This window comes from Lacerta agilis, chromosome 6 (genome assembly GCF_009819535.1).
Source record: "Lacerta agilis isolate rLacAgi1 chromosome 6, rLacAgi1.pri, whole genome shotgun sequence".
In the NCBI taxonomy this organism is placed as follows: Eukaryota; Metazoa; Chordata; class Lepidosauria; order Squamata; family Lacertidae; genus Lacerta; species Lacerta agilis.
In genome coordinates this window covers 42,325,290-42,353,287 of record NC_046317.1, presented here as the reverse complement: position 1 = coordinate 42,353,287, position 27,998 = coordinate 42,325,290, and positions in this window count along the sequence as shown.

Below are 27,998 nucleotides of genomic sequence, written 5' to 3'. Positions count from 1 at the left end.
GCCCCTTGTCCCCGGTGGTGCCGTGCTGCCTTCCTGCTGGGAGTGGGGCACGGGGGGTGGGAGTTGAAACGTTCTCGGGAGATGGAGCCTCCCTCCCTCCCTCCCTCCAGCACCAGCAGCCACTCTTGTGAGGAGGGCTGTGTGCGAGTCCGCTGTTTGTCCACCTCTGGTACAGACGAAAAACTCGCTAGACGAACGGCATTCGTCTAGTGGAAGCTGCCCCGCAAGACGAAAAAGTCAATGGGGCTGCTTCGCAAGACGATATTTTTTTTAGTGCGAAAACCTCAGCGCTCCATTGCCGCTTCACTAGACGAATAATTCGCTCTATGAAAAAACTCGTAGAACAAATTATTTTTGTCTAGCGGGGCACCACTGTAATGGGACACCACCACCGCTGGTTAAATCTCCATAGAGACTGCACTCGCCCTCCAGCGGTCTCCCGGTGCCTTCTGTGTGTGTTTCAATGCGTGTTTTCCCAAGACCAGTGACTGCCTTTACTCGATCTCTCTCTCCCACCACCACCAACATCTTTTTTGGCGTTTGTATGTTTGTAGATGGGCTTCTCTGCCTGCCTTGTGTCAAGGTGAGCGCCCGACAACTTTGGGGTTTCCTCCCCCCAAGAAAAGGTCAAGAACTCTGGGCAACCCTTTCCTAAAACAAAGCATGAAATTTCAAAAAGAAAAAAAAATGTGTCTCCGGATTCCTTGAAAAAAATCTGGTAACTACAATTTAGACTCTAAAGTCCATTCTAAAAAAATGTGCCTTCAAAGCTTCTTTAAAGATTAGAGTGGGTCCCCAGAACAGAACAACACAGGTAGAGGCCCACCAAGGAGAAGGCCCTGTTTCTTGTCCCCACCAACCTAATAGATTTTACTGAATGTCATTCACATACAGGTGAATGCCCAAACTTCCAGGTGATTTCTCCCAGCATTTACATGTAGCTTGTTAAACAGCCTGAGGAATAAAATGGAACCCTATGGTAAAATAGCAAAGCTGACTGGAAAACTCAGGAACCAAGAGGACAAAAACTAAAAAAATGGGGGGGGGGATTATAACTTATCTAGGAGACCATTGCAGGCAGATGGAAACATTAGCAGGATTTGAAACCCACTTGTAATGTAACAAATGTTATGGACAATATGGATTGATATAAAATATAGAATATGGAATAATATGCAGTTGTAAATGTTGACAATAGTACCCATGTACGGGGATGAGGGGAAGTCTTGAGATTCAGAGTAATCTCTATATATGGACTAGGGCCCTGCAGGATTTGACATCTTTCCGCTGGGCCTGCAAGACGGAGCTGTTCCGCCTGGCCTTCAGCTTAGACTCACTCTGACCCCTTATATGGGATTTGGTATATAAATTTTCCCTTGGCTTTTTTGCTGGCCCATGTAGGACCAGCATGGATAGCTGGCTCGGGTGAATATCTGATGTTTCCTCCCTTTATGGTCTTGATTTATGGGCTACTACTAAAACGAGGCTGCATTTTAAGCTGTATTTTAAGCCATATTTTAATTGTTTGTTTGTTGTTTCTCTATTACGTTTTATTGTAATTCATATTTGGTGTTAGTCGTCCTGACCCTGGCCCTGGCTGGAAAGGGCGGGGTACAAATCAAAATTTATTTATTTATATTTAAATTTATTTATATGCATTTAGAATGCTATAAATTTATATTTGTACAATCAAATAAAAATGTTTGTTTGTTTGTTTTTTAAATGGAACCCTGTGGCAGTGTGGCACCCCATAGGCCAATGGCCAAGAGGTCATCCAGCATTACCATTTGGATCCAGAGACATCACAGCACTGAGGTAGCTTCCAGTGCAGCACTGATCTAGAACATTAGCCACTTGGGTCAAGTCTAAATGTTTTGGTCTTAGTGTTGAGTATGAAGAGGTTCTGTGTGTCCGTGTGTTTTGTCATTGAGGAGGAAATGTTGTGTGAGGTGTCTCAAACATTGTAGTCATGGCAGAGGTTTACTGCTATCTGCTGTTGTAAGACTTAGACTGGTATAGGACAAGCCCAGGTTGTGTCAATTGTACCAGTTGCTTCTCAAATTGAACCAGGGCTTGTGCCACAAATCAGGGCACCTGCCTTTCGCATGTGTGCTCTGAGTTGTCCAATGTAGAGTCCAGACAGAACATGGGAAGCTTCCTCCAGACATTATCCCCCTCCAGTTTTCACCAGAGTCTAAATGACTGTTCACTGATTTATTCCAGGCAAAGGTCTCTCCCTCCCCCCCTCTCTCCTCCCCACCCATGTTTCTGTGGTGAATAGTGCCACTGTGCTGGGCATGTTTGTGAATTAGAGAGTGCACAAACATAACACAGAGATAAAAGGAATATGAAAGGAAAACGCTGGCATTTCAGGGAAATTCTATAATCCCTGAGGTTCAGAGATATGGCCTAGCCAAATAAATAAACATACAGTTCCAGTCTCCCATTGACGTATGGATAACCGTACCGAGGAGGAATGAAGTTTCAGATTTCACCTTCTCTTGATGGTGAGTTGGTGATTGCTCTTTCTATTTTGTTGCTGTTGTTCAGAGGGAAATTATATTTGAAATGGCAGGTTAAAGAGCAGCACAGACTCAAGCCTGCACTAGGGGAAATGTGAGCAACCTATTCTAGAGATGCTAATGATTTCAAAAGCCCCATTTCCTTTTGATAAGATTTTAGGTGTCTAATTTAGAGGCTGGATATGTCAGATTCCAGCCATCTCGATAAAAAGTCAGATCAAAGGTTGACCTATTTTTCAAAGCATAATAGTTACCTTGTGTAATTTACAGTCTGGTGTTAATCTCGACGCCATCATCTGCCTTCCCTGGCTGTTAAAGCTCACTCAGATTCACCTCACGCTAATCATAGGACTGGACAAACAGAAATAAATATCTGTCTTAGATCTGTTTTAGATCTAGGTGCCAACGCTAGCACCCAAAGGGGAATCTGCATCTAAATAAGACAAATTATCTTGTTTGGAAGCACAAAGTAGAACACTATATTCTTATTGGGAAATTGAGGCTGTGAGATAATAACATGGCCAATGCTTTTATCCATGGCAGAGGTGAAACTTGAACCTGGGTCTCCCAGTTTTTAAAAAATGGCTGGGACATCTTTTCCCTTCTAACTAAAAGAAAATAAGGAGATAATCTAAAATACCAGGGGAAAGGGGGAATTTCTAACCAGAAAAATCTGGTGAGCACACAGACCTTAAAATTCTGATCATGCAAAACAGCACCAGCTCAATGTTTTTGAGGGGTCTTGGATAAGAACCCCTCTGTGGGTCCTCCCTCCTACAGACAGTCTACCTGCTTGATGCAGCAGGCAGGTCCAGGAGTCTCCCTGCTGGGGTGTGGGGCCTCAGCACATGCCACACCATGCCAACCTTTGACACCAGTCCTGAAACAAAACACTATTAAGGGTAGACACTGTCAAAGAAATACCACAACGTGTCAACCATCCCAGTATGCCTCCAAATAATTTTTTATTATTATTTATAAAAAAATATTTGTGGATTGCCCCACATATGAAATACCAGGACAGTGTACAAAAAAATTACAAAAAGCATAAACCCCATTAAAAAAATAGGCCTACAGAAGAAGAATAAAAACGCCTGGCTTTTTTCAAATGTTTAAACAACTGAATGGGTCTACTGACATAAAAAAAGTCTGCAAGAGATGCCTGCAGGTTAGTAGACAAGGATGCTTGCAGAATCTCTGCTGCAAGTGTGTTTCATAGTGACACCCAATACCTGAGACCAGTTGGATTTCTGAAACTCAGGCGACAATGATCAGCATTCCTTTGTTGGTCTATAAGGTATCCTGGACCCAAGTTGTTCCACTCCTACCTCCTACTGGCATTCTGGAAGTTTGCCCAGAATGCAGCCCTCAGGCTGATGAAGGATCCCGAACCCCTGCTGTAATCGCTGAAAAACAAACATTGGGTATAAGAATAAGACACTGCAGAATCCTAGATTGGCACCTTGGCATCGGCCATCACTGCTGTCTTAACTGCAAACTTGATGTGTCAACTCGGTGTCTTTCCTGAACAGCGCTGTCATGTTGCGTTGCAGCTTCAGTGCTTGACCAATAAGGAAACTAACTTGGACTCTAGAGCCGGCACCATTTAACCTTGGAGTCTTTAAGTCAACAGCTGTATCTGGAGAGGCACTCAAAAGCATACACATTTTATGCCTTAACATGGCTGGTAAATCCTGGGCGGTTAAGTCAACTTAACCTTCATTTATGAAACTTGTGAACCAAATACGGCTTGTGTGAGTAATTATGAAAGAGACTTCGAAAGAGGAGTTATCACTTACGCATTGCTAATGAGTTGACTGAGAATTGATCCTTTTGTAATTTTGCCATTTATATGCAGCTCCTCTTTTCTCTGCGCTGCCATAGGTCAAGCCTACTTTGAACTGCTCAGAGACCCCCAGGTTTGTCAAGCGAGGTCCCAAAGCCATGGCAAAATGATATTTTAGAAAAGCAAATATTGTCCTGAGGGGGTTTGAACGGGGGAGGGAAAGCTGTTTATTTTAGAGCTTGTTCTTTCAACTGGACAACTGTTTCCTGTTACTAAGGACTCTCGCAGCAACTGAGCTCAGCTGCAGTTGCACAGGAAAGATCTCCAAGAAAAAGAAAATGTTTGCAGGCATTTTTGTAACGTGCTGTAGAGATAGCAAAATTGCCAAGGCCAAGGTTTTTTTTTTTCTTTGTCCAAAGAGGCTAAATCAACCCTGCAAGAACTTACTAAAATGTAAAATGGTTACTAATGGTAACCAGTAATGCTGTTGCACACCATTTCATAGTTTTTAATGTCATGAAAGAGAATGCTTATGTTGTACGTCCATGGAAGCTCCATACAATGAAGAATATGGAGTGTGACATTGGATGTGGCTTCCCTACGATTTATTCCTACATGCAGCACTACACATCAAGGCTGCACATCAGGGATGCATGTCTGTTATTAGTTGACTGCACTGCAGTCCCATTAATATGTATAATGGAATATAGGATTTCTGCTTGCTACATCAAGATACTGCAAGAGCTTCTGCTGATAATACAACAGAAGACAACATTCTGCCAAGGACAATGCTGTTCTGTCTCATTGATGGGAAAAGCCATATACCTGGCAACAGAGGCAGAGCTTCATGCTCTGGCACTGGGGGGGGGGGCGGAGAGCAGGCAGGGCGGGGCTGGCGCGCGTCCCGGGGGCGTGGTGTGCCGCCTTCAGGGGCGTGGCATGTGTCCTGGGGTGTGGCATGGTGCCTGAAGGGGCGTGGCACCCAGCACAGGCGGGGGGCAGCCACGATGGCACCCTACCAGGATTGGGCTGTCGGGGGCGGTGCGCTCCCCCCACACTCCTATTCCTCCACAAGTGTCTAATAGTAAACTAGCTGGATATTAGCAAAACTGTTCCTTTTCAACCAGGTATTTGGCTGATTACACAATCTATGGCCTTTTAAATGTACTCAGGAGGTAATTTGTTTTGTTATTGTGTTGTGTATTTTGGATTTTTATTTTTCGTTTTTATGTTGTAGTGCCCTGTGATTTTTTTTTTTTTTTGGATGAAGGGCATTATATAGCAATACTTACAAAAAAAGGAACAAAACAACTATACTCCATCTTTTCTCAATTACCACTGCTCAGTGCTTTTTTGAAAAGGGGGTACTCAAGGGGACGCAGTATTGGCACCTCTTTTTTCTTGTTAAAAAGTGTGGCACTTACTGTAACAACTTCATGGTGACTGCTGGCACCTATTTTCCACAAGAAAAGCACTGCCACTACTGATAGTACAATAACATAAACAACACGAATAGTAACAATTATAATGATCATCACAAACTCATGCAGAGAATCATATCAAAGGTTCTGCGCTGGCCAACCCAGGAGAGCGTGAACAATGAAATTTGCAGGTTTACAACAGAGGATGATGCAAGTTGATGAAAACCCAAGTGAGCAGCAAAGGGCTCTGAAATACACCTCTAAATGTAGCGAATGGGCAACAAAAGGGCAAATCAGGTTCAGTGGAACATTAGGAGACCTAACCAGGAAATAAATCTTGGAGTCATAGTAGGAAATGCCAACTCCAATTGCATCAGCTGAGAATAAGGCTACAGTATTTGGAAAGGTATGGTGTTGGGAGGGGAACTATCAGTATTACAGTACCTTATATAAATATAAGGCCTGGTCCATGGGGTCACGAAGAGTCGGACACGACTAAACAACAATATAAATATAAGGTGGAGCCCACTTGGTATAGAGAATACTGTACTGGCTGTTGGATCTCAAAAAGGCTATAACAGAGTTGGAAAAGATCTATTTTTATGAAATAGGTTTTCAGTTACTGAAGCACTCTTCATACAAGGAAAGGCTTTATAGCCCTAAACGGCCTCGGTCCCATATACCTGAAGGAGCGTCTCCACCCCCATCGTTCAGCCCGGACACTGAGATCCAGCACCGAGGGCCTTCTGGCGGTTCCCTCATTGCGAGAGGTGAGGTTACAGGGAACCAGACAGAGGGCCTTTTCGGTAGTGGTGCCCACCCTGTGGAACACGCTTCCATCAAATGTCAAAGAAATAAGCAGCTATCCTATTTTTAAGAGACATCTGAAGGCAGCCCTGTTTAGGGACGTTTTTAATATCTAACGCTGTATTGTTTTAACATTCATTTGGGAGCCATTCATTATTATTAACATTTATTATTATTATTATTATTATTATTATTATTATTATTATTAGGGGATTTTTAGTTTAAGCAAAAAGATGACTACTAGTAAGAAGATGACAAATTGGAGGATAAGGTCTGTCGCAGGCTAAATGTCTTGATGGCTCAATGGAACCTACAAATTCAGAGGTACTTTACTGCTGTGAACACCTATTGCAAGGGGAAACTAGGGGGAGCTTCACAAAGGCATGTGGTAGAATGGCAGACTAGACAGCCCCTCAGTCTAATCTTATGCTCTATATGATCCTGTAATGAAAACACACAAGCTATCTAGTCCAAATTCCTGTGGGATATAAATCAGGAGGGATAAGGTTATGTATGACTGATTTTTGAAACAAAAAGACACATGGGGAAGAACTATTTACCTGTTTACACTTGTTTTCCTTTCAGCCCAGGTCATTTATAGTATCTGGGAGAAAAGTGTCTGGTGCCCAGGATCACTGGAAAGCAAGGCAAGGATGAGAAGGTCCCAGCTCCCTTCATCCATTTGAATGTGAAAATTAGACCCCAATTCATATTTTAGATGTGAACAAACCACCCGTGAATGAAGACATAGCCGCCACCATTATGTTGAGTTTGACTCTCAGTTGGTGTCACGGTGGTAGGTAGATCATGAGTGACAGGGCGCAGGGCAGGTAGGAACTGTGTAAATAAACTGTGGTTGGCCCATGAAGGCAGAAGACTCCAGGAGTCTTATAAGGAAATCTTTTTCCTGGTTGCTGAGGGAAGACTGAAAACATACTGAACTGTTGGAAGCTACAGGTTGCCCTCCAGTGGTGCCTTGAGAAGGTTCTTCTCTCCTGTTCCTTAAAAAGTAGTAGTGTGCAAAGAATCGTAGCAATGCTCTTGCACTCACTTTTGCTGTGTCCAAAGCTACATTCAGATGGGTGGTCTATTGCAGCAGTTTTATTGGCTATGACGCTAGCACTTTGATCCCAATAATAATAATAATATTTATTATTTGTACCCCGCCCATCTGGCTGGATTTCCCCAGCCACTCTGGGCGGCTTCCAACAGAAACCAAATACAACAATATCAAACATTAAAAACTTCCCTAAAAAGGGCTGCCTTCAGGTTTTTTCTGAATGTCAGGTAGTTGTTTATTTCCCTGACCTGTGATGGGAGGGCGTTCCACAGGGCGGGCGCCACTACCGAGAAGGCCCTCTGCCTAGTTCCCTGTAGTTTTGCTTTTCGCAGTGAGGGAACAGACAGAAGGCCCTCGGCGCTGGATCTCAGTGTCCGGGCTGAATGATGGGGGTGGAGACGCTCCAATTTCTAACATTCCCTTTACACTGCAGCACTTGCTTTTGATGGGCATACTGTCATGTCACACAAAATTTTAAACAGTGGGAAAGTACTGTGAGAAAGAATAGCACCCCAAATTTTGTCACATGAGTGGTGCTAGTGTGAATATGAAAACTGCTGGAAAATTACAATACAAAACTCCCATGATTTTCCAAGTTGCAAAAAAGATACTTTTTTCTGGAAAAAGTCAACATGGAAATGAGCGCTCCAGTTCCAATAGATTCCACTAGATTTCCAGAAGTGGTTTTTACATCATATGAAAGGTCACATAAAATGCATAAGTTAACAGGTAAGGAAGTATTGGGAGGGTGGAATAAAGTGCTGTCCAAATGCAGCTGTGATCACAATAGTTCTGTACCTAGCAAACAGAAAGATGCCTGTGGGTTTTATTAGACCCTGGATCATGCTATGAGCTCTGGGTTGAAAAGTTCCTGGTTCAAATGTCACTTTAACCCTGAATTCACTAGATGGTCATAGGCAAAGTGCTATTCACTCTGTTTCAGCTCCTCTGCCACATGCCATAAAAAATCAATAATGCTGGTGATGTTGTAAGGTTAATGGAGAAAAATGTAGGCAAATCAAAATGCACATTTCTATATTACTTTTGTTCTCCTCTTGTATATAGCAAGGATGGGGACCCTGTTGTCTTCCAGATTCAAACTCCAAAAACACCTGGAGGTCCAGAGGCTCCTGATTTCTGGTATAAAGTCAGTGCTTTTGGGGGGGGGATGCAGGGGTATGCATACCCCTAAACATTTTGTGAATCTTTGTACTTTTGTCCATTTACTGTATTTATTTTTTCTGATTTGAACTATAAAATGGTGGTTTTCTTGAGTCAAAATGAGAGTACCCCAAACATTTTTTTAAGAAAAAAAAGCACGGTATAAAGTATAATGTTTTTCTGAGTCTCCAGCCCACACACTCCCATGGATGTGTTTGCTGCAGATAGCTGCTGACTGGTGAACAACCTAAAACCATTCCTGAATACAGAATGAGATTCAGAGCTTTTTTTTTTTCCAGCTGGAACACAGTTCCAGCATCTCTCAGGTGGGTACCATATGCATCCTAAGAGAAAGAGGGATGTGTTTGTGTTGAGTTCTGGCATCTCATTTTCTAGGAAAATAGCACTGATGATGTTGATTCACACCCTTTGTATGTCCTGTGTTGTAGCTGTACCTTTACAGAGGGCAGGTTGTTTCTTGGCTTTTGCTATCTGGTGAGCAAAGCTGCTGCCACATTCCTTCAATTAAGAGAGAAGAGGGAAGAAGGCGGTTCACTTAGCCAAGCCTACCTGTTCAGTCACCTCAAGCAGACCAGCCACTATCCTTTGCAGTGGGACCTATTAAATGGGATATTTTAAGTGCCTAGTTAAAGACTAATAGGTCATATATTGTACATCCAGTGTTTGTGAACTGTATTATCCACCCCCCATTCCAAGTTTATGAATGGTACTAGTCTGCCTTAAAATGGGCACAGGAGACTGTATGCACCTTACTATTTATTAGGGGAAATGTCAGGTCTTCCATAATGACAAGTTTGTGGTGATTCCAAAATCACACCACAGAACTTTGAAGCCCTCTAGAAAACTGCATTCTTCACTATGACTATTATAATTCTGCAACAAAATCAACACTTGCTGGATTCTTTTGCTATTTTGCAGTCATGGAATAATTGGTCTCCAAACCACCTCATTAGTTCCCCTCTCGGTCTTTTCCTTATAAAGCAAAACATCTCTCGTTCCTTCCACTGGTAAATATTTCTTTTAACTGAGGACAAATGTATTTTCTTCAAGGGGTTCAATGACCAGAGCTATTTTAGGCTGGAAGGTAATTGGATTTTGCCATCTAGTGGTCAATGTTGTAATTATAGACACTTTTACCAGGCCTTCCCCTCCAATTCCCCCTTTTTATTTTTTAAATAGGGGTGATTATGTTCTGCCGTGTTTCCAAAAGAAACGACAGAATGATGAGCTACGCTGTATTTCAGAAAACTGTTGCTACATACTTATTTGGGAGTAAGACCCATTGAATGTAGTGGGCCCACTTTTGAATAATCATATTTAGGATTAGACTGTAAATCAGGAAGTTCTGTCACAAGCATGGAGGTTTCCTTGGCAAAGTAGTAGGGATACAGAAGCCTTCTGCCTGGACCAGAGTAACAACACCCACATCAGTGCAAGTGGTTATATGTGACCTATAATTTTGATGAATTCTTCAGTGGCCTACGAACCCACTGGGGATTGTAACTTAACAGTGCCATCCTATGCATGTCAATGGGACTTACTCAGAGGATTGCATCCTAAGTGGCCAGAATATAAGACACATCTCAGTTCGCCTTCTGGGAGCTCAGTGGAGTCTGGAACAGTGGCAGCTGGGAAGGATGGAAGAAGGCTATAATTTCCATTCCAGCCAGTGCAATTTCCATTCTGCTGCAGTTCCATTTCCACCAAATACTATGCTATTTGCCTTGCTGACTGTTTATGCAACATACATTCATTTCAACGTAAAGGAAAACAATGTAGAAACATCATTGATTATATAATTTGTGCAGACTTCTAATGTGAATGAATACCAATCGTATTTGCTTGACTGATTTCTGTTCCTGACCACAGACAAATACACAAACTGCAGCAATTTCCACTTCCCTTCTTTGTTTTTATCAGAATTCTCCATCATCCCAAGAGGCTGGTGCCCATTGGGACTGGTCCGATGAAAGGCAGGAAGACCAACAGTAGGTGGCGCCAGAGAAAACTACAGGCAGAGTCGACAAATTCAAGTTTAGTCCCATGTTCCTCCCTGCTAAATTCTACAACACTGAGACTAAGGAGGAGGAAGCTGACAGGCAATTTTACCTCTTAGACTGTAAGCATGGAGGTGGGTGTGGGCTGACTGAAGGCATACTGACATTGGTGAGGCAGTCCTCGTTTGGCCCGGAAGGGGGGAATCTGATTCCATCGAGCTATTTCTGAAAGAAATACTTGGTGCTTTTCCTGGCACCTGAACTTAGCAGCACTAGTGAGGCATGACCAACAACACATTTTACCCTCTTATTATTTAGTATTGCTAGAATCATCAGACTCTTTATGTCCACTCTATATAGAATTTAGAATCATTGGACTCTTTATGTCAAACAAAACAAGAGCTATAACTACAGAACTGTAACTCTAGCATATAAGAATGACACAGGAGCAAACCCCTTGTCCAGTCAAATAATCTTGGTCTTATTCAATGTCCTGTGATCTTTTTTATTAATTATGTTGGATATTTTTTAATATATTTTTGTCTGGAAAGATAAATGTTCCAATCAAGATACATATTACTAAAAAAAGAAACAACAACACCTAAAACCATTGTAGAATGGTTTGTTTGTTTTGCATAGTGCTATAATCAATTGAGGTTGCAAAGTTTCAGAGAAAATCATGGCTGCCCAACTTTCATATACCGGTACTTCATTTCTAGTTTGTGGGACAGAAGCCTGTTAAAGATCATTACGTAAATTCCCATTGTGGGTCCCAATGAATCCCCCCTTTCTTTGCTCTGCCTTTTTTAAACTGTACAGGTAAGTAATTCTGAATGATTGAACAAGTGCCATGCACTTCCCCAAGGATGACTGCTTGGGACTCTTAATGTGCACATGCATTTGTAAGTTGCTTTTTAACTGCTTTAGGGCTCCCACTTGACTATATTCATCACTTGTTTATGGAATATACCTCCTGCTAAAGCCAAAGTTCACTACAGTGGAAAAATGCTATGTATTATTGTTAAGAGAATTTGGCCGTTATTTACCTTGGCTGCATATCAATGGGTGCTCATATGTAAAAGAGAATGGCATATTCTGCGAATGAAGAAACACACAAGCTGCAAGCCCCATTTTACAACCCAAACGGATGTTTCTCCAGGCTCATAAAATGTGCCCTTTAAGTAGTAGCTGTTTTGCTAAAGCCGCTCCCACACCTGCAATGGCCTTGTAAATGAACCTGGAATATACAGTCCTAAGTCTCCTTGTAAAAACTAAGATCAACACGAGATTTACACAGTTTTATGGATTGACTTTATAAGCTGGTTTGACAATGAATCCTGCTATCAAAATCACCTCTGGCATTAATCAAGGATTAAATGGTAAGTTGAACCCGACACCACAACTTTCATTGTTGGTTAAAGAAGCTGCTGGTAAAGGATGTATGGTCAGATCCCAACAAAATCTACCCAGCAGACATTCTGAGGTGATTTCTTAATGACAAGGGGAACTAAATCTGGTTTGTTTTGTGTGATGAGAGCAGTTTTGTATATTGGAAGAGCAAGATCTAGCTACCTTGCCAGTTTACGTACCTCTTATGTTTGTTAGCAGTTTTCTGACATAAATTGATGGGAATAAATTAGGGGAATCAAAAATGGTATTCTATATGTATGACTGTGGAGTGTATGCATGTATCTCTACATAGATACGGAGAGAGGAAGGCATATAAATATGTACCAATCAGATCATAAAACCACAGCACATACTAAAATATACCATCAGACAAATAGAGCAACTAAAAGCAACCCAGCAGCTTCAATTACAAAATGTAATTTATGTGGTGAACCACCCTGGGATCTATGAATGAAGGGTGGTATACAAATTTGATTTAAAAAAATATTAAATGAATAAACTGCCTAGGAAAATAAAAAGGACATGAGTAAACTCTTCAAAAACATGCTATATTGTAAGCATGTAGGCTGGGTTGGGGCAGAGCTTGCCATCATGATTCTGTTCATGAGCTTGACAAACTTAGAAGAAGAAATAGATGGGGGACAGACATCCAGGAATAAAAAGGCTATCCTACCCACTATTGTACCCAGTGTATTTTGACTATGTGCAATTTTGGCTTTAGGTGCAATTCCCAGAACTTAACCCCTGTGTGAATTGCGGGTTTCCTGTACTTCATTACTGAAGTGCACAATAGCAGTAGGCTATTGATGTTTGAGAGATATTTGTGCAAATGCACCTATAAACAATCCTTAGGGGGCTTCATGCATATATGGCAAGCTGATTGGTAAAATAATCCTCAGCGTCATCCTCAGTTCTGTATGTGTTTCTGGAAGCCCTAACAGCACAGGAGGTATGTTGAACACTGTTGTATTACATGCCACAAAAAGATCTTTTATAATATTGCAGGACTGGGGGCTGATGGTAGGAAGATTCTCAATACATTGTCCTGACAAGCTGTTCCAAACAGCAAGAGAATAATGTCTGGGGGGAAAGAGGCAAATTGTTTGTTTGATCTGCTGGTTGAAGTATTTTGTTGACAATCCACAAACCCATGAAAGGCAAGCGAGAAAAAGAAAAATCTTATTATAACGTTGCCTTAAGTGAGCACACGGAATAATTGTAATCGAGAAGCAGCTGACAGCCCACCTGCTGTCAACTAATCTCTTATGGTTTCCTTGCTTGGAGAGCATAGCTATCAGTAGAACCATTCCTGGGAGCAGCATCATTCCATTTCTTTTTGTGTTTGGACACAGAAGGTAAGTAAGAAAAAGAGTCCTTGTTAGTTTAGTTAGACAAGGAGCCCTGTGGTTTTAGAAGTGTCTTTTAAAGGTATTTGGCAATACCTTTTATAGCTAACTATAGTTGAGATACATTTTTGGAAAATTCCCAGTTTAGCAAGTGAAATTGGGAGTGTGGCTTCACGAAGTCCACCATGGCATTTGGAGAACTTGCCAAACTTCATAGCAGCCCCACTTGAATGGGTCTGCACTATACCTGTCTGGAATCCTTCCCAATTGATGGTGCCCTCCACATGTCAATGGATTACCACTCCCATCAACCCCAGCCAGCATAGTCAGGGATGATGGGGTGCGTGGACCAAAAACATCTGGAGAGCACTACATTGGTTACCCCTGTTCTCAGTCCAGATATGCACTGAACCTTGTAACTGCCATCTGCAAGCACCTAGCAGCCTGCGAATCTCTCATGATCTCCACAGCATGAGTGGTTCTTTGTAAATCACTTGTGAAGTCATCAAGGATGCTGAGAGGCCCCTGCTCATTCCATGCTACAGCTGGTTCGGAGGCCTCTAAACCCTGGGATTTAGTAAGTATGCCTTTGAGGAAGGCCAAGGTTATTTAAGGCTGCTGGACAGACCTAATATGCACTGGCACAATGGAGATCATGTTGACTGATACTTTGCTTTGTTGAAATTAAGTAAACCCCCACTTGGATTCCATAGCAAACTGTAATGATTTGCTTCCCAAATGCAGTGGGGCAGATTATGGGTAGACCTGTCTTCCACTGCTGAAAAAACACTGCCCACATTCACATACCTGCCAGCTGGGACAGCCCAGATTTAGAGAAGCTGCCTTGGCTTCTGTTTGAAATCCCAGATGTCATGGTTCCACTGCCTCATCCTTGCCATGACGGCTGTGGAGGAGGCCTTGACAGAGGTCTCATTGCAGCAGTAATGGCAAAGGAGGAGGAGGCAGAGCTGGTGATGGGAAGGCAGCTGGTGGGAAGGCAGGAGGGTGGGCAGTGGCAGCACGGTGCGGCGTTGGGGGGGCATTCCTGGATTTTGGTAAGAAAAAGTTGGAAGGTATGCATTCACACCATACAGTGGTGCCCCGCTAGACGAATGCCTCGCTAGACGAAAAACTCGCTAGACAAATGGCATTCGTCTAGCAGAAGCCACCCCGCAAAATGAAAAAGTCAATGGGGCTGCTTCGCAAGACGAAAAATTTTCGTCTTTTTTTTTTTCGTTTAGCGGAGCGCGGCTGTCATTGCTGCTTCGCTAGACGAAAAAACCGCTAGACAAAAAAAATCGTAGAACGAATTATTTTCGTCTAGCGGGGCACCACTGTATATTTAATGTGTTATGGTACCCCTTTAAATAATCATGGCTTCCCCCAAAGAATTCTGGGAGCTTTCATTTGTTAATGGTGCTGAGAGCTCTTAAGAGGCCCTTATTCCCTTTATACAGCTCTAATTTCTAGAGTTCCTCAGCTTGTTTTATTTTTAATGAGATCTCAGTTCCCATCATGGAAGAACAGACATGGAGGAACATGTTGTTGTTGTTGTTCAGTCGTTCAGTCGTGTCTGACTCTTCGTGACCCCATAGACCAGAGCACGTCAGGCACCCCTATCCTCCACTGCCTCCTGCAGTTTGGCCAAACTCATGCTAGTCACTTCGAGAACACTGTCCAACCATCTCATACTCTGTCATCCCCTTCTCCTTGTGCCCTCCATCTTTCCCAACATCAGGGTCTTTTTCAGGGAGTCTTCTCTTCTCATGAGGTGGCCAAAGTACTGAAGCCTCAACTTCAGGATCTGCCCTTCCAGTGAGCACTCAGGCCTGATTTCTTTAAGGATGGATAAGTTTGATCTTCTTGCAGCCCATGGGATTCTCAAGAGTCTCCTCCAGCACCATAATTCAAAAGCATCAATTCTTCGGCAATCAGTCTTCTTTATGGTCCAGCTTTCACTTCCATACATTACTACCGGGAAAACCATAGCTTTAACTATACTTACCTTTGTCAGCAAGGTGATGTCTCTGCTTTTTAAGATGCTGTCTAGGTTTATCATTGCTTTCCTCCCAAGAAGCAGGCGTCTTTTAATTTCATGACTGCTGTCACCATCTGCAGTGATCATGGAGCCCAAGAGAGCAAAATATCTTACTGCCTCCATTTCTTCCCCTTCTATTTGCCAGGAGATGATGGGACCGGTGGCCATGATATTAGTTTTTTAATGTTGAGCTTCAGACCATATTTTGCATTCTCCTCTTTCACCCTCATTACAAGGTTCTTTAATTCCTCCTCACTTTCTGCCATCAAGGTTGTGTCATCAGCATATCTGAGGTTGTTGATATTTCTTCCGGCAATCTTAATTCTGGCTTGGGATTCATCCAGTCCAGCCTTTCGCATGATGAATTCTGCATATAAGTTAAATAAGCAGGGAGACAATGTACAGCCTTGTCGTACTCATTTCCCAATTTTGAACCAATCAGTTGTTCCATATCCAGTTCTAACTGTAGCTTCTTGTCCCACATAGAGATTTCTCAGGAGACAAATGAGGTGATCCGGCATTCCCATTTCTTTAAGAACTTGCCATAGTTTGTTGTGGTCGACACAGTCAAATGCTTTTGCGTAGTCAATGAAGCAGAAGTAGATGTTTTTCTGGAACTCTCTAGCTTTCTCCATAATGTTATGGAGGAACATAAGATGCCTTTAACGAATTAAAACTATTGGTCCATCTAGCTCAGTATCTAGCTCAATAATGGTCTTAGGGAAGGGGTAGTACCTCTGGTGGGGGACATGTTGTGCTCCTTGGGAGTGTAATAGACCAAAGTAAAGTCAGCTGTATTGGCCTGTGAGAAACAATTCCTAAATCCTTATGAGAGCATTGTCACAAAACACAAATGCAGCATCCCTTAATATTTTTGGTGCTTGTTTAATTTCCTTAAATGCCTCTAGATGGCAGTATAACAGTAACAAATACACTGACAGGCTTGGTTCTTCACCAATCTAGTGTGATATTGCTTAGGCAGATATTACCTTAAAGTAACACATGGATTAGTCAGAAGAAGTAAAGAATTCATTTTCTGCGCTCAACAGGCTACTAATATCTTACTAGTTCAAATGAACTTTCAGTTGTCCCTATTATTATTGTATTGCATTCCAAGCTTCAATTTGTATGTCTGTTGTAATGCACTTAAGGGTTATTTTGTCATGGGTGGACATATATCAGGCAGTATAGTATGATGGCTTGCTGTGTACACCACAGTCAGATGTGTGGCATATAAATATTAATTATTATTATTATTATTCATTTAAAGCACACAATTCCTCCCTAAAGAATTCTGGGAGCTGTTGTTCGTTAAGGGTGCAGGCGCTTATGTGCTTTAAAATGTACTTTGAATGTATGGTGTGTATGCAGGAGTCAAACCCACACTCGGCTATGAAACCTACTTAATGACTGGCCTTCAGCCTGAACAACCTCACAGGGCTGTTGGGAGGATTTAAGAAAATGAGAGAGAATCATGTATAGTTCTCTGAATTCCTTGACGAAAAGGTAGTAATAAGGATGTAAGCACAGCACTGAGAACCTCACCTGAACAAATGCCATTCCTGGTGCTTGGACAGGAGGAGTTTTGTCTGGGGAACCTGTGGCCCTCCAGATGCTGTTTGATTTCAACTCCCATATGCTTGCTCTAGCCAGCATAACTTGGGTGTTTTAACATGGGTGAGATGTATTCTGAGCAGCCAGTCCCAGTCCATAATCTAGCTCCCCTTTTCTGAACCACCTGAAGTTTCCGAGCAAAATTGGAATTATAAATTTCCAAAGCATCTCATTATAAAACCCAAAGGGATATGGTTCATTTTGCCCAGCAGGACAGACCATTGTCTTTATTAATGGCTCAATTTGCAACCTATGTAGTCTTTCATATTTGAGTTTAGCTGATTATAGTCTCATTGAGCCAGATTAGATAAGCCCAGATATGTTAGCCTAACAAGATAGTGAGACAGGTCAGAGGTGGATTTAGGGGAGCACAACCAGTTCAGTTGCACTGGGCACAGAGCCTTGGAGGCACAACAATTATTATTTAGAACAGAGAGCAAGATTCGGGGACGACGACTGAATTTTGGCATCACACAGGGTGCCGCTAACATTTGAGACGCCAGGGTATAAATGCACATGCTCTTGCATGACAGTTTTAGTTATCTAAATGCTATGGTGAGGAAATTGAACGTGTGTGTATATACATTTCTTTATTCAATCTGCACAATGTGGTTGTATATGGACTAATGGGAGAAATCACTATTTATTTTATTATTATTATTATTATTATTATTATTATTATTATTAAAACATGTGAAAACTGGCATGTGGTAAATAGGCAATGTGCTTTTTTATTTTGTTCAGATTATATCCTGCTTCAGAAGTCTCAGGGCAGCTATGCTCTGATTTGTCTACTTGAAAATTAGATCAGATTTTAAATTAGGTATAGTTGTGCATTAAGCAGGAAAAAAATATTCTATTATAAATAAAATCAGACCTTCACATTGACTTGGGTATGAATGTTAAGACTTGAGTCAGCACAGGGATATATTTTGCTGACAACCACAGCACTCCTCCTATTAGTTTTTTCTGGATTACTGAGATACATAATATGGACCCTCTTCCTTCCAGTTTCATCTATGGGAATCCAAAAGCTATTTGTTCACCATGGAGATCCCATCTGTGTGTGTCTCTCGCCCTACACCACAAAGACCCTGCACAAATTATACAGACATCATGTTTAAAGCAAATGGGTTCAGCTCTTTTAAATGCTGTTGAACTTTTTACAGCCCACGTTTTATTTGTAGAGAGTTTCAGCAAGGGGGTAGTGGATTCAGAGTGGTACAGCAACGATTTACCTGTTGTAATAAGTAGCAGGTGTTATTAGGGCTGTTTAACACTTTTAAAAAGATATGTTTGGCAAGTGATTGTGGTCTTTTCTGATTCTGTCACGGCACCGCATCCCTTAACCACGCATATATACACAATTCTTTCCAAATGGAAACGTTATTAGTTCATTATTGTCTTTGTATTTTCAGGTGCCTCAGTCTTTGGAACAGCTTTTAGTGAAGAACAGTAAATAGCTTTTCTAAAGGCTTTTCAGTCAGCACAACTGAAAAGCACAGTTTAAGAAAGTGCCACAATGAAAATCTAATATGGGGGAGGAGATTGGACAAAACAAAGTGGTATCATTTCATCCAGTGTTGGTGCCCATGAACAGAGTCTTGCACCAGGCCCTTTTGAAGTTAATAACATGCTGTGAGAATTGAATGACTCTAAGTATCAGACTATCAAAGAAATGCTTTTTATATTATTATTGGATAACTGTAGCTTTATAAGACAATTTGCTCTTCACCTCCATTGATAAAGACGCTACTTAAAGCAAAGGAGAATGCTATGGAGATCAAGAAATTAGGAAGCATTTCCATTAAGTGATGATTGAAAGGAAAGTAGAAAATTACACTTTGCACTAAGAAATCCATTTAGCCATTATCTATAGTCTTCAGGAAGTTGTGCAGCCAAGCAGAAAAGGGCCCATGGAAAGAGAATGGGAGGCATTCTGTGCAAAACTGATGCTGTAGACAGGATAAAAATGAAATAAAATATACCCTGTGGGTTTGAGTTTTCCAGATTTGTACAGCCTGTGATCTGTGAAGCCATATCAGTCTACCTAACTGAGATTTCTTGGTAAATCCCTGCTTCTTCGTGCAAGCTGTGGATGTAATCTGAGCTGAAACATAAAAAGGGTAGCATTCTACCTTGAGATTGTTCAGAATCTGAATCTTGAGGACAAAATTGGATTTTTTGGAAAGTTTCAGAAGAAAAATATTGAAATTATTGATGCCAAGCACTTTCAGCTGATTCTGTTCTTAGGTAGCTGCATAGAGACACACATACGCACATCAGAGCAGGTGGATCAAGGTAGAGAAAGCCATGTGGGGCAGCTGTAGTCAAGTGGAGTAAGTACCTGTAGGAGAAGACAGCCTGGAGAAGAACCAAGGAGAACCAAGGGGCATCTGAGCAGAAGGGGTTAGGGCAGAATCCTAGAACAGAAGCCCTGTAAGAGGGTGTGCAGGTGTGCAGAAAGTGATGGCTATCCTCTCAAATTGTGGTAATGAGCCCTAACTTGGTGCCATTGTGTCCTTGGGTGGAATTGCCAGTTACTAAAAGAGCAATGAGAGACAGGAAATGTCAACCCTCCCAAAGATTCTAGTAGCCAAGAGCACCTTTGGGCACAGCTCGCCATCATTTCCTTGTGTGGGAACGCTTATATAATATAGTTGCAGAGTTCAATGTTCCCTATTTAAACCAGCTTGCTGACTCGTTTGAGTGTTTCGTCCTTATCTTGATTGTCAATCCCTTTATCCCCCTCAAAATAAAGATACACATGAATCTGATTAATAACCAAAGTAAAGTAATTTACTGACAGATTCATTCATGTACATATTTAGGTTTCATAACAAAAGATATAAACTATATTAGTGAGTCTCTTAACACATCTTTAAGCAGCAGCAGTTTAACCGACCAACAGACCAAAGCTAACTGACACAAAGTGGCAGTTGGTCCTCCCTTAGAATGTTGGACTTGACTGACATCATCCCACACCTTGCCCATTGAGAAGGAGAGGAAAGGCCTAGAAAAATCATCACCTGTCCCTCAAGATTCTTCCTTCCCCTTTGGACAAGTGGCCATCCCTTGTGATACCTGCAGGGGCCTCTCTAGATTAACTGTTGAACCCCAGTGCTTTGTATAGGCTGACATGGAGTAGGAGAGGGTTTGAGGTTCCACTTCTCCCGTAACACCCTGAATTCAGCTTTTAAATGGCTGTTTGGTGTGCAAGAACGAAACTGTCCAGACGTTTTGTGTTTAGGACCACAGCTGAAATGCCACGACCCTCTCCATTACCTTCCCTAGGAAAGGGGTCACTGTGAGTGTTCAGTAGTTGGTCCAGACCAATTTATCAAATCACCTCATTGCTGGCCCACAAATACTAGCCAAGTTCTTAAGCGGCACACAAATTGAGAGGCTTGAATGGCCCCCAGAAACCAGAGGCTAGTGCTAGAACAACATTGTGCTGACACTGGGACAGGAGAAAGGTTCTGGTTTGTTTACTATTTTATTTTATTTAACCTATTTATATCCTGCCTTTAGTCAAAAGATATCAAGGCAGCTAACAACATCTTAATTTTGGTGCATGGATGCTAGTTGTACTTTTGTCTTAGACTCAGCACAATCTAGCACTATCCTATGTACTCTGGTAGTATAGTGCTAGACTTTAGAAGTGGACTGTTGGCCCAAGTGATGATGCCCTTGGTGGAGACATGCAGTGTTTCTCCACAAGCTCACTACAATCCCTTTAACATAAAGATCACTATAGTCATGAACTAGTCCAAGTTGAACATTCTATCTGATTTCACTGGGAAAGTATTTGTAGAGCATTTTAGAGTGCTCAGAGCACATCACGCACACAGTATTTCAGTAATCCTTACAACAAAAGGGATGCGGGTGGCTCTGTGGTCTAAACCACTGAGGGTCTTTGGCTTGCCAATCGGAAGGTTGGCAGTTTGTATCCCCCCAATGGGGTGAGTTCCCTTTGCTCTGTCTCAGCTTCTGCCAACCTAGCAATTCAAAATCATGACAGTGCAAGTAGATAAATAGGTACCCCTGTGGCGGGAAGGTAAATGGCATTTCCATGCACTCTGGTTTCTCTCACGGTGTTCCGTTGCACCAGAAGCAGTTTAGTCATGCTGGCCACATGTGCCCGAAAGCTGTCTGTGGACAAACGCGAGTTCCCTCGGCCTGAAAGCGAGATGAGTGCCGCAACCCCATAGTCGCCTTTGACTGGACTTAATTGTCCAGGGGTCCTTTACCTTTACCCTTTCAATCCTTACAACAACCCAGGCAGGTACAACTGTTATTCCCATAGTGCAGATAGGAAAAAGCTGAGAGATCAGTGCCTTGACTAAGTGTGTCTTCTGTCTATTTTCATGCCAAGTGTAGTTAGCCTTTTTATTATCCTCATAGGCTCATGTTTGAATAGAGTAATGAATTTCAGAGTTATGCATACGTAGAAGATTAACAAGTATCCCTTAAGTGTCAACACCTTTTAGAAGTTCCACAATTATTCAGTGATACAGTAAGCTTTAGCTCCTTAATGTGTTCCCTGTGATATGCTCAGATGGATCATGTCTTTGTTTTATACAAAATGACAGGCTTTAGCTTTGAATCCTCCACTTCTTTTCAGTAATGACACAAAGGCCTTTACAACAGCAGTGCAGACTTCTCCATAGCAGAACGCTACCTCTTAGAATTAAGGATAATGCTAACAAAGCATCTAATCCAATGTTAGCAGAAATAAATAGAAAGATATGAATTGAGGTTTTGAATTGAGCTCCCAAATGCCATGCCTTTTGTTTTGTTGCACGTGACACTTTATTACTTCTGTATAGAGGGGGAAAGGACAGATCTGGAAGGGCAGATGCTGAAGCTGAGGCTCCAATACTTTGGCCACCTCATGAGAAGAGAAGACTCCCTGGAAAAGACCCTGATGTTGGGAAAGATTGAGGGCACAAGGAGAAGGGGACGACAGAGGATGAGATGGTTGGACAGTGTTCTCAAAGCTACTGACATGAATTTGCCGAAACTCTGGGAGGGAGTGGAAGACAGGAGTGCCAGGCGTGCTCTGGTCCATGGGATCATGAAGAGTCGGACACGACTAAATGACTAAACAACAACAAGAGGGGGAAGTTATCCATATACCCATAGCTTTATCCAAGTAACTACTTGGATCAAGAATGCAGCTTCAGAGAGGGACCACATTGGACAGTTCAGGTTTTGGACTTGAACCTCTGCATCAGGGGTGGCTAACCTCTGAGCCTCCACATGTTCCTGAGCTAAAACCCTTATCATCCTTTACTATTGGTCAGGCAGACTGTGGCTTCCTGCCACTGGTATTCAGAAGCATCACTGCCTCTGACTGTACATAGTCTCCTCTGCATCACATAAACTGCTTGCTGTTTGTTTATTGCTTTTTCTGTCTTTCCCTAATGAAACAGTGCTGCTGCTGGAGTGTTCTGTGTGTGTGTGTTCCTTTCTTGAAAACACTTATGCAACCATCACACTTAATTTTGAAGCCATCACCACATCCTTGTGGTTTTGGCATTCTGGAACACTCTTTATTTGCTGTGAGTCAGAAGCTGAGCGCTCGTCTCTTTTAATCTTCTTTTCCAATCTGCCATCATCATTCAATTTCATTTTCTGCTATTTAAATCATATGGAATCAGTTTCCAAACAAGGCTCATTCTATTTTGCATATAGGATATATCTTGTGATACATAGGCTTGCCATACGTCAGGAAAATTCCTGACATGTTCTGGTTTTCGAGTGTCAAAATGGCATTGGGCGGGAATTTTGCCAAATCTGCAAAATGTCAGGGGAAACCCAAATGTATGGCAATGTGATGGAAAAAGCAGTGGAAACGGCTCCAAAAGATTTAAGTTACCATTTTAGGGGAGGTTTCTCCAAAAAAGCTCAACAACTTTGCGGGTGTCAGGAATCTTGAAATATGGCAATCCTAGCGACACATAAATGAAGATGATGTTTTGTAGGAGTTTTGGATTCAAGCACACATTTTGGTAAAGACAAAAGCTCACTTTCTGTATATGCATAGAATTCAAAAGGAAAAACCAAGTGTTCAGGATCGAATTTCATGGATAGATATTTCAGAAGAATTTCTAGTGGAATTCCATCCAAGATGGTGGTCCTATTAAGGACTGGCAAATCTGTCACTGTTAATTTCTTTCAGTTTCTCTCATTTTTCCAGTCTTACGTTTATTTTTCCAAATTTCCACATATTTTTTTTAAGTGCCTGTGAAAATTAATCCGAGGTTTCAGTGTGAATTTTTCCTAATACACACATTTTCTTCAAAGCATATTTCCCCTATGGTTTCCCTAATATAATACATTTCTCTATGTTAGTTTCACCAGTTTTATGAATGCTTTATCCCAGTATATCCATTTTTGTATGCTTTACTTGGCAGGACAATTGCATTGCAAAATTCAGAGAAGTACTAATTTCATAGAATGGCTGTGCTTTGGTTCTCATCCTGTTTCAGAAAGTGCAGATTAGGTAGGTTCACTTTTAAAAGCAAACTGAATCAACCCCCCCCAAAAAAAACCCTATCCTAGGTGCAACATAAAGCCTGCATAGTTCCTAGGGGAACATAATAGGAGTGCCTTTTACCAACTTTGGTTGGTAAGACATGTACATCAATTATTGTATTATTATAGCTTGACCATGCTTGTTCATTCACTGGTAACCTTACTGTTGGATTACTGCAATGTGCTCTATGGGTGGCCCTTGGTGTTGTTCTGCACCTGGTGCAGAAAGTGATGAGTAGGTTGCTTGTGGGGACAAACTTCTGCCAGCATATAATGCCTGCTTGCAGGATTTCCATTGCCTACCAATCTGCTAGTGGGCCAAGTTTGAGGTGTTGCTACTAACATTTAATTTTGGCACACAACGTCCAATTTTTGGCCAAAGTGAAATGCATGCATGCCCCAGTATATATTGAGAGAGAGAGAGAGAGAGAGAGAGAGAGAGAGAGGGAGGGAGAGAGAGAGAGAGAGAGAGAGAGAGAGAGAGAGAGAGAGAGAGAGAGAGAGAGAGAGAGAGAAAGTCTCCCTTCTTGTATTTTTTCTTCCCTTCCCTTCCCTTTCTTTCCCTCTTCTTTTAACATAGTTATGCTGCCTTCTTTAACTGCATTGGCTTTTAATGAGAGTGAATTGCTACAGGAAATGTGGCAAAAACATTTTTAAAGTAATTTGTCATCTCAACAATCTCTATCCATTAAAAAAGCAGTGTAATTAAAAGCAAGCAACCCATATATTTTACAAACAAGAGACTCAAACTGAATTTAGTGAAGTTCACTCACACAAATAGTGAAAAAAAGGAAATATAGAATCAAACAACAAGGGTGCCCAGGAATGTCGAGCCCAGAGCTTTGCTACTGTGTAGGTATGACCTTCAAGGAAACAGCTCTGAAGACAGATATATTGGCACCTGAGTCTACCAGAAAAGTAGACCTTATGGATTGCCATCATGAGAATAAGAGAGAGGGGGACAACCAGGTCTAAGAGCTGGCAGTTCCATTAACATAAAAAATATTACAACATTGTTTTTTTCTGCTTAGAGAAGATGGGTGGGATCTTCTGGCTATACCAACACTTTTTGAACTGAGATTGGCTGAATGGTGCAGAGAACTGATGGCCAGATAACAGGAGATGACTAGAAATGTCTCCTGGACCCTGTCTAAATTCAGATGGATTATGGAAGGGTGCTGTGGTCTAAACCACAGAGACTAGGGCTTGCTGATTGGAAGGTCGGCAGTTCAAATCCCCGTGACGGGGTGAGCTCCCATTGCTCTGTCCCTGCTCCTGACCACCTAGCAGTTCGAAAGCACGTCAAAGTGCAAGTAGATAAATAGGTACCACACCAGTGAGAAGGTAAACGTTGTTTCCGTGCACTGCTCTAGTTCACCAGAAGCAGCTTTGTCATGCTGGCCACATGACCCAGAAGCTGTACGCTGGCTCCCTCGGCCAGTAAAGTGAGATGAGTGCCGCAAACCCAGAGTCATTCACGACTGGACCTAATGGTCAGGGGTCCCTTTACCTTTACCTTTATGGGACAGGAAAGAGTGTGGCTTTGAGATTTAGGGGGAAGCTTTTTAAAAAATGGCTTGACATGCCACTTGGGAGGGCTATGTCCTGGCTGGACCAGCTTAAAAAAGTGGGAACAATGCAACCAACTAAAATACTAGAATTCAGCAATGACAATTCATTGTTTATAGTCATGTTGCAAAGATATCATCTCCGTTAACAATCTATATTAATAACATATGGGTGCCTCAACCACCCAAGGGCCCTAATTCTGTGCATACCAAAAACTCCACTACAAGATTTATCACTATTTAATTTCCACATCTGTAAAGTGGAACTAATGGTCCCAAATGCCTTCTAGATAGATTCACTGTTTTAAATGTAGTCTACCAAGGGTGGTCAGTTGTTGAATTTTATAACCTTTAGGGTAGTGACAAATTCAGAAGTGCACGGTTTCTTCATGATAGTGTGGGAATGTTCAGGGTGGCAGGAGAGGATATATTGTTTATTAATATCCTTCCTAACTTGCGTTAGGAATTTCCTTTACTTAGCAGAGTTTACATTCCCCTTCTCACGCACAGCAGATAGCTGGTTGCAGGCTCGTTAGAACCTCTTACTATTATGCAATTCAATCTCCCTCAGATTGAATTGTATGTTACTGGCAAGATCCCCTTTTAAATCCCCCCCTAAAAGAATAAAGACACCACAGTCTTATTCATAAGCAATAAAAAGAAAGTTTACTCACAATCAGGCAGAACACAGTTTGATCCCTGAAGGCAGGCTTTAGGCTTAAAGTTACAAACTTATACTAGCAGGTTTATCTCATAAGGGAGATGACCTGGGGGACTGCTTGGCTAGCAGCCAGCAGTTCATTCCAGGAAGTTCGCAGGACGAAAAGAAGATAGAGTATATTAATAAGAAGAGAGAGTGGCAGCATGCCTTGGCCTTTTACCAGGTCTGGAAAGGTCACGCCCACCCACTAGTCATATGCAAGGAAGGATGCTCCAGGCCAGGAGGAACAGGAAGTTTTGACTGGCTGGACCAAACATTCCCTTGAATGTCCACTCTAGCAAAACAAGGAATGATGTATTTTGACTGCTCCCAGTGGATTACATCCCACAGATAGTCCCAACCATGCCCCCCTCACAGCCACACCCTTGTAAGATTATACAACCTACATAAAATGACTTTAAGGATAATTAGGGATGCATTGCGATGATTAATTCAGATCTCTATGTGTTGCCTTTCTGCTATGGCTACTATTTTCTGTGCATGTACATGAGCAAATGATTTCGAGTGCCCTGATATCTTCCTTCAGAAGTGACTTAAGTTGTGTTTCCCTTGACATTCCATTGTAACAGAATTTGCATACAGTACTGTTCTCTTGCAACTTAAACTGAAACTCTTGTGTTTTTATTGTTCCTAAATGCTTAGCTTTGGAGCATTTTCTTGATGTTCTTTCTGCACACGTTTTTCCAGTGGCATTTAGGTCCAGCCAGCACAAAGAGTGAAAAGACTTATGAGTGGCTAAAACCTCTAGGATGATGGAGAAAGAGACCCTGCTGCAGAAATAGTAACAGGTATTTGACCCCCCCCAGGCCACTACATCTCTGTTTATAACACATTTGAGAGGGTAGAATGCATGAACAGATTTTAAATCATCCATTCATTTGCAGGACCATTGGAATTGGAACATAAGCGGCTCTCAAGGAAGGAGAAATCAGACAATCTGATGAAACCACAGGGCTCTTCCATGTTCTATAAAAGATTTTAGTAGTCTGGGAAACATATAGATTCCCCTTGCCCAATTAAGTCCTATATATGATATATACAGTTTGCTGTTAAATTGATCCATGGTTCCATTTTCTTGTTCAGTGTGGCTGGACTGTCGCAGATCAAGAAAGAGAGTTGAAGGACCGTGTGACTGAGTTGGTTAAAAAAGGGAATTTAGTATGTTACTTTCCCCTCTCCACTTTCTCTCCCTTGCCCCATAATTTTATTACTTATTTCTGTGATTAGGGAGAAAGGGAGTACAGTGCAAGCATAAAACAGCCCATTTACAAGCACCCCAGAAAATGAGTGGAGTTTTATTATACCTCTCAACTGCATGCTGCGAAAGGAGCTTTCGTTTCACACACAACTCACAGCTGGCTGCAGGAAGTTTAAAGTTCATTCAAAGTTTTGTTCAAATGTGTAAATCTGCTTAAGCACAGGTTATTCCCCACCACCACCTCGCTAAATGTTCGGAAAACTAAGATCCTGGGTTGTAGGTGACTTACAAGGCAGCTCCACCATGACCCAATAATATTTATTTATTTATTGAATTTATTGCCTTTCCTTAATCCAAAGGTCCCTGGGCAACTTACATAAAAATATATAATGCAATACCTAAAAACCACAGTAAACATAAAGCATTAGCAGGAGTGCTTTAGTACAGAAGAGGGGGTAGAATCAGCTAAAAACATCAGCTCACCCCACCACACAAAAGCATTGGGAAGGCTTTTTTGTTAAATGTGAAAAAAATGCATGGCTTTGGGGAATAAGAAACTTAGGCCGCATCCATGTTTTTTGCGCATTCATCAATGGTCTCATTAGAGAGTAAAATTCATGTTAAATTGCTGTTTTAGGGGTTGTTTTTAAAAGTCTGGAATGGATTAATTTGTTTTGCATTACTTTCTATGGAAAAGTGCTCCTTGGTTTTGGAATGCTTTGGTTTTGGAATGGACTTCCGGAACGGATTAAGTTTGAAAACCAAGGTACCACGCTACTTTCTTTATC